Source organism: Malus sylvestris, chromosome 12 (genome assembly GCF_916048215.2).
Source record: "Malus sylvestris chromosome 12, drMalSylv7.2, whole genome shotgun sequence".
In the NCBI taxonomy this organism is placed as follows: domain Eukaryota; kingdom Viridiplantae; phylum Streptophyta; class Magnoliopsida; order Rosales; family Rosaceae; genus Malus; species Malus sylvestris.
The window spans coordinates 8,626,561-8,636,405 of NC_062271.1; the positions used below are offsets into that span (position 1 = coordinate 8,626,561).

Consider the following 9,845-nt stretch of genomic DNA (forward strand, 5'->3'; position numbering starts at 1 on the left):
CCTGGGATGCCGCTCTTGACGACTCCGCCTTCGTTCTTGTTGAGGATGCTGTCGGGCTTGAGGTCGGGTCGGGTTGGTCTAATTGATATTGCTGGTGCTGGTGGTGGGTTTGGTAGGTGAAGTGGTGGAGAGGGAGGTCCTGGGAGAGGTGGTTGTGGTACGCCATGAATACGGATGATCAGCTCGGTACACCAATTTACAGGCGAAGGCAGAAACAGAGGCGCCCTGTTTTTTCCCTTTACTGACTAAAAAATGAATTAAATATGAGAAGAGGAGACGAAAATTCAGAAGACATGGATGAAGAATTGGAAGCTCTGTGAGGAGAGACAAAAAGACAACGATATATGGCTGGATTTGTGTGTGTGTGTATATATATATATATATATCTCTCTCTCTCTCTCTTTCTGTTCTCTGTAGACTATATAGTCTCTGTGTTTTCAGAAATGTAGAGAGAGAAAGATGAAAGCTTTCTACAGAGAGAAAGAAAGAGAGAGAGATCTAAGAATTATGAAGATTGTTTGTAGCTGTTGCCGTGACGGGGAGCTGGAGTGGAAGGCATGGGTTTTGCAGTGACTGTGCAGGTGTTTGGTTCTTCGGTTTCTGCAAATTCACGGTGGACAGTGTGGTGAGGTCTCATGGTGGTGAGATGAAAAAATGAAAGAGAACCGACATAACTTTTCGTGTCGATTCCCACAGACGGCGCCAAATGTTGATGCACAAAACCGGAAGGGTCTTGGAACAACGTAAATCCGACCGTGAATCTGCAAGAAAGTAAAGAACACAAGATATTTCGTGGTTCACCCCAATGTTTGGGCTATGTCCACACTGATGTTGATTGTATTTCTCTGTATGAATGTATGGATTATAAGTGTGAGGGGGAGTCCCCCAGAGAAAGAGAGAGTTTCTCTGTGAGCTTTGTGGCTTGTATGTTTTGGGGGTATCCCCTGGTTTAAGATCTGAGTCTCCTTTGTGAGGGGGGAGGAGTCCCCTTTTATAGAATAAGGGGCTCCTCCTTTTACATAATTATGGGCTGGGTAATGAGGCCCAAATGTTGAGGCTCAATGTGTCAAAGTCTGAGGCCCAATGTGTGTGGTACTAACAGATTACATAATATGGAACCCCATAATCAAATAAGTATTGATTGAATAAAAAATGAACTCAAATTTAAATTACATTAGGAAGGCAATCTCCTCACAAAGAAGATGGTTAAGAATTTAGTTACGGTTTCAAGGAGCTCACTTCTGCTCATGTGATTTCTTCATTTCCCGGTTCTCAGCTCGTAAAGTTTTTAGTTCTTCTTTGTGAGTGGTGAAGATGGTGATGGCCACATTGTGATAGTCCATACTATTTCAGCAACCTCCATGACCTTCTTCTCGATGTTGGTGACTTGAGTTGTAGGTGGAATTGGTGGTTTTGTGGTGGAATTTGAGGTGATGACATGATGGGGTGGTGGTCACCATTAGTTGGTGGAGATTACGCCACCATGACTTTCGATAATTTTGGAGACAAAATAAGCCCTAGCTAATTTACCAAATTTTAACTGGGGTTTAACAAATATGACATTTTCAATCGGTTGAGTACTTGTTTGGAATGTTTAAAAATGTTGTGACCAATTTAGAATGACACTAAAATGTTGAGGGTTATAAGTACTTAATCCAATAATAAATAACACCCTATGAATCTATGGCTAAATAATTTCTATGCTAACTAATTAATATATAATCTTCAAATTGTGTCTTAAAAAATAGCTTAGGGTCCGTCCAGTAATGTTTAACAAAATGATTTTTTGAAGAAATTATTTCTCAAAACGAAAACGTCAAATAGAATTTGACATTTTATAATCAAAGAATGTGTCTGATAATTTAAATTAGTATAATTTTTTAGAAAGAAAATAATAATGTTATTGTGGTAACGGTGGGAGTAAGACAACAACAGTTGGCAAAACATTGCCACCACAGAAAGACGCCTTCGTTGTCCTTGTTTTGTTTAAGTTATGACAAAATATTCCGAACATTTCTATAAATGCATGACATCACTATGGTTGCATTGCACCGGATCAATCTGACCAGCTGAGAAGGTGTACCAAATGATAAGAGAGTATCCGAGATTCAGTTACACAACTTTGCCAGAGGTGGTTACATAAGATATTAAAATAAAGTAATGCTAAGGAGACTAAATTTTAAAAACAAGTGATGTGGTTGTTGATGATTGGATTATTACTTAAGTATTAATTAACGTGCTTAATTATTGTTTGTTGGTGACACATCATCTTGTTTGTAAATCTGGCTCAAAATTTTATTCTCCCTAGCAATATTGTAAAAATAATCAATTGAAGTTGTTATAAACACATTTGAGTTCTTTTCTTATTTCACTTTTTTTTTATTTTACAAAAAATTCATTCGAGTCTTTGTTAATATAGTGGTATATTTTAGACACGATAAATGAATTGTATTTGTCGTACATGTTATTTCGTGTCAAATTTGTTATTTTAATAGATTGTATCGTGTTAAACTTGTTATTTTAATGGGTTGACCCGATAATAATCTAACGTGTTTACGGTGGATGCAAATTTCTTCCTCCTTGTTCTTGGACAAAATTGCACATACAAAACAAACAAAACCTTAAGTCAAGGCCAAGAGTCTCACTTGCCCACGATAAATTTGGGGGGGGGGTTTGGCTGAAGAACCTCTGATGCCAAAGTTAGAATTTTGAGGAAAAAGTGTTTGGAGAATTTAAAGAATATAGTAAGAGTGTAGAACTTAGGTTTTGGAAAAAATGAGGGTGTTTATATAGGGGATTGGCTGGCCCCTTTGGGAGGAGGAGGATTGGCCACTTGGATGGTTTTTTGAGTGAGATTCATGATTTGTTAGCTAATTAATAAATTAATTAGGTAATAAATTAATTAATTAGCTAATTAATATAATTAGAAATGAATGATTTGGGAGTTACCTTGTGGAGAAGATTTGATGAGGATGGATGAAATAGGTTTTGAATAAATTCCTATTTTGGGCACTTTTGACTTAATTGAGGGATAATTGCCCACTGCTTGCGCATAGAAATCTCGGTGTGCCTCGAGGGTAATCTTGTATTTTTTACCCAAAAATCCACGTGTCACCTCTATATTTTTCTCGATTATTTTTTGCTCCACAATGCCCCCACACCTGCTGGGCTACTCGCAGGAAAGGGCAATAGGTGTAAAGATCTCTAACTTTGATGCAGATTCTCACTTGAACTTGGAATTAGATTCTTTTAGGAAAGGGAAATAAATCATCTCCAAAGCCTATTTAAGCCTACCTTAAGTAGGGGATTAAATTAACTTCGGAGGGCAATTATTTGTCCCTATAAGAAAGAGAGAAAACTAGAGGATATTTGTTTCCCCTTTCTTAGCACTATTCTTAGCTTGCCCGTGCGAAGAACCGTCTTCCATTGATTTCTTTGTCTTCTCCGCGTCGCAGCAATGTAAGAAAAACTTAATTCTCCTTGTCTTCTTCTTGGATGGTGCTACCATAGGGCAGCCGTCGAGGTGGTGCGACACATCGGCAGGCAAGGGCCAGAAGTCAACTTGGCATGGGCCATTGTTTGTGCTGCTCTACTTGACTGAAGCCAAGGATTGGCTTGGCATGGGTCGAGGAAGTAGCGTGGCATGGACCATGGTTTGGGCTACCTCGTTTGGGCAACTTGCCAAAAATGAGGAAACTGCTTGAGTTTGATTTCTCAGTTGCCATAAATAGAGCAGTCATGGATGAGTTGCCAAGATCGAAGCTGCTGAAGATGAAGTGTCGGATAAGCGAACTAATGAGTGCAAAATGGCTGTTGCCCTCTGACTATTCGTTGCTTTGTTAGTCTTTAAGCATTTGATCTTTTGAGCTATGTGGCATTTTCGCACTTGAGAGCTTACCCATATGGGTGCACTAGAAAGCAATTAGTTTACCTTCTCGCACTAAAGAGCTTACCCATATGGGTGTCGAGGAATTGGTTTACCCTCTCGCACTTGAGAGCAATTAGTTTAACATTTCGCACTTGAAAGCAGACCTATATAGGTTCCGGGGAATTGGTTTACCCTCTCGCATTGGAGAGCAATTAGTTTATCCTTTCGCACTGGAGAGCAGACCCATATGGGTGTTGGGGAATTAGTTTACCCTCTTGCATTGGAGAGCAATTAATTTATCCTCTCACACTGGAGAGCATACCCTTTTGGGTATCAGGGAATTAGTTTACCCTCTCGCACTAGAGAGCAATTAGTTTATCCTCTCGCACTAGAGAGCTTACCCAGATGGGTGTTGGGGGATTGGTTTACCTTCTCGCATTGGAGAGCATGGAAGTCGTTGTCGTGAGTGTAGCTGAGGAAAACTAGACTGCTGGACAACTGAAATAATCCTCAACCTGCGAGGTCTTGTTTGGCGAACTGCTTAAAATAAAGTAATGCTAAGGAGACTAAATTTTAAAAACAAGTGATGTGGTTGTTGATTATTGGATTATTACTTAAGTAGTAATTAACGTGCTTAATTATTGTTTGTTGATGACACATTATCTTGTTTGCAAATCTGGCTCAAAATTTTATTCTCCCTAGCAATATTGTAAAAATAATCAATTGAAGTTGTTATAAACACATTTGAGTTCTTTTCTTATTTCACTTTTTTTTTATTTTACAAAAAAATTCATTCGAGTCTTTGTTAATATAGCGATATATTTTAGACATGATAAACAGATTGTATTTGTCGTACTCATTTGAAAATTTCATTAAATGAGCATCGATTACTATGCTTTGAAAAAAAAAACACTCTTCTTAGAATGCTTCTGCTTTTCTATGCTTTTTTATTGTCATTGACAATAGTTTTTTTTTTTTTTTAACTAAAAACATTTGATGTTCCATATTTTTTTAATAAACTGTTTTTTTTTTTTTAAAGCATCATAATCTCAAACTAACCCTAAGTAACGACAAATCAACACATGAATCAAGACATGTGGTTAAAAAATAGCTTGCTAAAAGGATTGGGTGTGAAAGGTTATGGTCCACTAGGTCCGTATAGACTTTTTGATAATGGAGACATTAGGTGACTTGAGAGCAAGTCTACCGGGGACTTGTAGGCCGGCACCCAACACCATTTTTAGCCTGGCAACCAGCCAATCCCCTCCAGCCCATGTGGATAATACGGCACCTAGCCCAAGCTGGTTTCCAGGCCAGCCCAAAATCAACAAACCCATGGGACGTCATGCTGACGCCAGCGTGACATTGTAGGCCATCTTAATTTTTTTTGCGCTAGGCGCATGCAAAACGTGTGGCCGCGCTTCCCAACAAGAAAATTTGGGGGTGGCCAGCCAGCGTAGGCGCGCTTAGGGATCTGATGGGGGAGGCCACGTGTTTGTTTCTGGGCCGTTGGATTTCCAACAGCTAGTTTTCTAAACTGTTGGATTTCCAATGGTCAAATTTTTTTGAATTTGACATCCAAAGGCTAATGATGTGGCTTGATTTAGACCGTCCGATCCAGAGATCAACGGTCCATGTTTTTCCCCCAAAAGTTAAAAAAAAAAGCACAAAAGTCAGAATTATGACTGTTGGCCACGTGTCAACGTATAGGCTGTTGGATTTGAATCTTTTTCAAATCCAATGGTCCAGATTAATTAAGTAAATTAAAATTTATAAAAAATTAATTAAAAATTGTTAAAAAATAAAGAAAATATTTAAATATATTTTTTTTCTATAAATACCTAACCTTCATCTTCAACCATACACCACATTTCAATATTTTCAACACTTTCTACCAAAGCTTTCATATAATTTTTGAGAGAAAAAAATGACTATATGGAAGCTCATCGAAGATGTTACATTGTGTGAATGATGGGTTCACACTACTCATGACCCGATTACGGGTAATGAGATGGATAAGCAAAAAATGTGGAGTAAAATTACGAAAGGATTTTGCGATGTACATGAAAAAGACGCCAGAAGTAGTCAAGGTCGTTGGAAAAAAAACTCAACGCATCCTTTACTTGTTGGGAAAACGTCATCTTTCATGCTTCTGGTAATCTGCGTAGTGGGACAAGTTTAGCAGATCAGGTGACAATATTTTTATTTATTTATATGCATTCCACCCGCATCAATATTTTAATTTAGGGTTAATCTCTGTTTACTACCCTGAATTTTCGTAGTTTTCAACATTTGGTACATGAAATTTTTTTTTCATCCCAGAATCATACCTCAAGTCTTAATTTTGGGACAATTTCGTACATCCGTTAAGTTTTCTATTAACTAATGACATGGCACCCACGTGGACAATGATTGGGTGCCACGTGGATATTAAAAAAATTAAAAAAATTAAATAACAAAAATTTAAAAAAAAAAAAACACCCTCTATCTCTCTCTCTTTCTTCCCCCTATTCGCCCTCTCTACCGAACCCTAACTGTGACAGCCCATCCCAGAAATAAATTACGGATGGCGTGAAAAGACGATGTTGCCCTTGGACGTTGAATTTTTTGTGGTAAGTGTGTGTGGTTAAAATTATGGAAGTGGACCAAATAGGTAAGTTCCTATTAATTTGGAACCATTTGCAAGTGAGGAGATAATTGGTTTTGATTGGGTGTACAATTTTGGACCACACAACCCTATCATTTCTCTCTCACTCCCGTACCCTCTCTCTCTCATAGAACTCTCTCTCTCCTCCCTCTCGGTTTCTCTCTCTCATTCGAACCGTACAGACAAAGAACAAAACCCTTGCAAACTTTGCAGATCGAGGATTATAAAGTCACCATTGTGTTCGTGAGGACCTTACGAGCACATCCATACCTATTTCAGGTAAGAACTCGTTTGATATCACGTCGAAATCACGAGCACCGAATTAAGCACTGTTCACGAACTTTTTATTGGTTGGTTTTTAGGACGATCCAAGCTCACAGCAAGCTCTAGGAGGTTCCCACGAAGCTCGGAGTGCTTCGTTGCGTCGATTTGGACGTCGGGATCATGAAGTCCCAAGATGACCGGTTTTTGGGAAATTGCTCCGTCGAGATTCGGACGTTTTTAAAGGTTTTTTTTTAAGGTATGGACTTCTTCATCTCTTGATTTAGAGCATGTAGGAAGAAATTTGGGTCAAAATGGTGAAGAAATGGTCGAGAAAACCCGAGTTGCAAGTTTACCCAGTTTCCGGCACCGGTGGCACTGTTCCGGTGTCGCGAGGTTGAAGGTGATGCGCGTGGGCGCGCGTAGGTTCGTGCCACCCACGGTGCGTGGGGGCGCGTGCGACGCTAAAAAATTATTTTAAAAATTCCTCGACGTTCGTGACGTCGAGTAGGTCACTGTGGTATATTCATATACCCAATTTGAGCACCGTATGAGAAGTTATTAAGAATTGTTGCTTAGGTGCTTTAAATAACGTTTTATAGTTATTTCGCATATAGGTGAAAATGTGAATTGACGATCCGACCGTTGGATCGTCACCAAACTTTGATGCGTCATAATACGTAATAATTGAGGATTATAGGAACTTATGGATTGGGAATCCGATTTACGGATCTTCCGGAATTGGAGTTGTAAGTCCATAATATAGAATGTTAACCGTCACTTAGTTTTGATAATTGACGGAGATCCGACCGTTGGATGGTAAGGAAATTTTAGGATGTTGTTCTAGGGATATATTGTGGACCTCTGGAAGTTATGGATTGGAAATCTGAGTTGCAGATCTTCCGGATCGAACTGCATAGTGACGTGTTTTATATAAGTTATATTCTATTGATATGAATTCTGAGGTTGGATTTGATTATTGTTCTAGGCGCCGATCGTCATGACGCCTTGATGTGTTGTGCTAGGGAGTTGTAGGGTGAATTCCAGGAGAGTGGGCAGTTTTGTTTTCGTATTACCTATATACTACTGTTTTTCCCAGAAAATGCATTTATATGAAAATATGTTTTAAAATGCCATGCATGCAATTGACGAGATATTTGAATTGATAATTGATGCATATATATGTGAATTGACGCTGTGGACGCATATGTGAGTTTTTACATTATTCATACGATTTATTGATGTGAATTGTGTGGAGAGCTCATAACCTGCACCCCTGGTGTTAGTGCTTATATTATTCACCACACCGCACGCTCACCTTGGATCCAAGTAGGTGCATGTCGTATAGACTATGAGAGGGTTCCGACATGCCAGTCGTACAGACCATTAGAGGGGTTCCGACTGGTAGGTGACCTTAGATTATGTGCACAGATGATTGATGAGAGAAGCACTAGAGCGTATTATTTCACCATCTTAGTCGTACAGACTATTATAGGTAGTTCCGACTTATGTGCAGTGTAGTGCCGTATAGGTCACAGTTGGTGACTCCGGCTGGATGGGATATTGAGCTATAGAATCAGCCGTACAGGACCACTGTAGGGTCTCCGGTTGATTTATTATTTCACCTGATTTATATCGATGCATTCATATTATATTTTGGCATGGCATGGCATATTCTTTCTGAAATGTTATGTTGATAGATGGTGAGCTGAGTTTTGATGATTTATATATTTATGTTTTTATAATAAATTTCTGGGAAAGTATACAGGTTTTACGGCGAGGGGTTAGAAATGTTTTAAATGAAAGGTTTTCGAAAAGCTTTGTTTTGCTGACCCACTCAATTTTGTTTTGCGCCCCTCCAGGTTCAAGTTAGCAGAGCTTTGGTGGCCACGAGGAATCCAACGGTGTTATGACAGAATTCACAAAAGTAGGATTCACCCTCGGGTGTTATATCTTAGTAATTGTATTCTTTAAAGCTTCCGAACTGTGTAAATGGTTACGTCACTCTCACGTGACGGCCAGCATGCCCTCCTTCGGGACGGGGTGTGTCATTAACCCCCAAATTCCAACCTCCCACACTTCCTGCAATCAACCTTCATCGCCAGCCACCCTCCAATCCAACCTTATCGTCTTCGACTGTAACTAGTTCATCATCTTCGCTGTAACTTTTTAAATGTACCAGAAAATCAAACGAAAAACCAACCCCGCCTGCAAAGCAATCCGATACCGATATCTTTCTCTCTCTCTTGTCCGTAATGCCTAGAACCTTAGCCCTCGCCCACTTCAAAGCCCTCATGTTATTCCTCTCTGTTTTCCTCTTCCTCCACGTGCTGCCAGCCCTTCTCTCCCGCTACACTTTCTCCCCTACCACACGCCGCCACCTCGTCTTCACTGTCGCCTCCTCCTCCTCCGGTTCCTAGTCCCGCCACGAGCCCTACCTCCACCTCTGGTGCTCCCCCGTCTCCACCCATGCCTTCGCGTTTCTTGATCGCACACCAATCGACTCCTCCGGTGAAAAGTCCATCGCTCATGTCGTCGTCTCCGGTGATACCTCATGCTTTCCGTACACTTTCAAGGGAGGGCTCTGTTTCGCGATCTACATGGCGTGCATGGTCAAGAAGGTTGTTGATCGCAATGAGCCAGATGTGAGGTGGTTCGTGTTCGGCGATGACGACACGATGTTCTTCGTGGAGAATTGGTGAGGACGATGTCAAAATACGATCACGATAAGTGGTTTTACGTCCGGAGCAATTCAGTTACAGTCACGGTCGCGAAGAGAGTGACGATGATTGAAGAAGAAGGCGATGAGGTTGGATTGGAGTGTGGTTGGCGATGATGGTTGATTGCAAGAAGTGTGGGAGGTTGGAATTTGGGGGTTAGGGTTTGGTAGAGAGGGCGAAGAGGGGGAAGAAAGAGAGAAAGGGTGTTTTTTTTTCAAGTTTTTTTTAATTTTAATTTTTGTTATTTTATTATTTTTAAATTTTTTAAATATCCACGTGGTGCCCAGTCATTGCCCACATGAGCGCCACGTCATTAGTTAACAGAAAAACTAACGGAATGTACGAAACT

At 40.1% G+C, this 9,845-nt stretch overlaps 1 long non-coding RNA gene across 1 annotated transcript; it reads left to right on the forward strand.

Annotated features, from left to right (window-relative positions):
• Positions 1 to 6,590: 6,590 nt before the first annotated feature.
• Positions 6,591 to 7,975, forward strand: LOC126594556 (uncharacterized). Its single transcript, XR_007613324.1, has 3 exons — positions 6,591 to 6,794; positions 6,878 to 7,035; positions 7,765 to 7,975. It is a non-coding gene; the product is annotated as an uncharacterized LOC126594556 (long non-coding RNA).
• The last annotated feature ends 1,870 nt before the right edge of the window (positions 7,976 to 9,845 follow it).